The following is a 1973-nucleotide window of genomic DNA, read 5'->3' on the forward strand; positions in this document are numbered from 1 at the left end:
CCCTGCACCGGGACCGCCGGCACCGGGACCCCCCTTGCACCGGGACCCTCCCTGCACCGGGACCCCCCCAGCACCGGGACCCCCCCAGCCCCGTGCATGCCGCCACCCCACACTGGCCTGGGAGCACCCCGGGACCAGGCACAGGGGCCTGGGGGGTCCCGGACAGGGCCGGGCTCGGGGGACACCCTGGGCCTGGGGGGGTCCCGGGAAGGACCAGAGTCTGGGGGGGGTCCCGGGCATGGGGGGGGGGCAGGCTGGACCAGGCTCCATGGGGGTCCTGGGCACTGGGGGTCCGGGGGGGTCCCGGGAAGGACCAGGGGGGTCCCAGGCAGGGGCAGGATCCAGGGGTCCCCGGGCAGGACCCATCCCACCCCCCCGAGCAAGTGGGAGCACCCCCGGCCGGGGCTGGACGTGGGGGGACCTGGGACCCCCCATCACCCGCAGCCCCCCAGCCGGCGCCCGCAGTGCACAGAGCGGGGTCTGTCCGGTCCCGCCGGCGGCTCCCGCCAGCACACAGGGCCGCTTGTTCCCGAAATATCCATGGCGTCCGCCCGGGCAGACGGCGCCAGCCCCAGGGGCCGCCCGGGCACCGCGGAGCAAATTGGATCAGCCCCGGGCGGCCGGTGCCTGCGCCGACTTAGCCGGGGTTTAAGTAGCCGGCGGAGGCGGCAGCCAGGTGGCCCCGGGGCAGGATGCGGCCCTGCGCCAGGGGGAGCGGGGCAGAGCCCAGTGCCGGCTCCCCGTGCCCGGGCACGCGTGTGCGGGCACACGGCTGCACGCGTGCTGGCCCGTGCACGTGTGCGCGCGGGTGCAGCAGGCCTGCACCCGGCGGGGGCTTGTTGCCCCCCAGGTCCCCGTCCCGGCGGCGGGGCGCAGCAACGTCACGAGGCCTCAGAGCCCCCACGCGCCCCGGCAGCGCGAGCGCCGCGGACGGGGCCGGGGACGCGCCGGAGAGCAGCGGTGCCAGCAGCGGGCGCACGCGGGGCACGCACCAGGTGTGCACGCAAGGGCGCACGCGAGGACACACGCGCCTGCACCCTGCGCACACGAGGGCACACGCACGCCTGCACCCCGGCGCATGTATGGGGCCACGCGCAGGCTTGTGCAAGAAAGGGCACGCACAGGCACCGGTGCCCTGGTGCACACACTGAGGGTGCTCACAAGCTTGTGCAAACGAGGGCACACGCACGCTGGCACGCCAGTGCACACGCAGGCTTGTGCAAACGAGGGCACATGCGTGCTGGCACCTGGGGCCGCGCCACACGGAGAAATCGGGCAAAGGCCTCGGCCGTCCGTTAGGCGCTTGCACAACCTTGCGCTGCGCGCGGGGCCAGCGGCGCGGCCGGGCGCCAACAGCCGGTGCGCGGGCACAGCCGGGCCAGCGCAGCCACTGCGCTCCCTCCCACGGGGCAGATGCTCGTGGGGCAGATGCTCACAGGAGCCATGGGGCAGATGCTCGTGGGGGCAGATGCTCGCAGGAGCCATGGGGCAGATGGTCACAGGGGCAGATGCTCACGGGGGCCGTGGGGCAGATGCTCGTGGGGGCAGATGCTCGTGGGGAAGATGCTCACGGGAGCCATGGGGCAGATGCTCACAGGAGCAGATGCTCATGGATGCCATGGGGCAGATGCTCGTGGGGGCAGATGCTCGTGGGGGCAGATGCTCGTGGGGAAGATGCTCGCGGGAGCCATGGGGCAGATGCTCGTGGGGCAGATGCTCACGGGAGCCATGGGGCAGATGCTCGCGGGGCAGATGCTCGTGGGGCAGATGCTCGTGGGGCAGATGCTTGCAGGGGCAGATGCTCATGGGGGCCATGGGGCAGATGCTCGTGGGGCAGATGCTCGCGGGGGCCGTGGGGCAGATGCTCGCGGGGGCCGTGGGGCAGATGCTCCGGATCCGGGCGCCCCTTTCCCAGCTGCTCCCGGCGCGGGACCGGCCTCGACGCCGAACGACGAGCGACGGCCGCGCTGGGG

Source organism: Apteryx rowi, unplaced genomic scaffold (assembly GCF_003343035.1).
Source record: "Apteryx rowi isolate R43461 unplaced genomic scaffold, aptRow1 scaffold_782, whole genome shotgun sequence".
NCBI classification, from domain to species: Eukaryota; Metazoa; Chordata; class Aves; order Apterygiformes; family Apterygidae; genus Apteryx; species Apteryx rowi.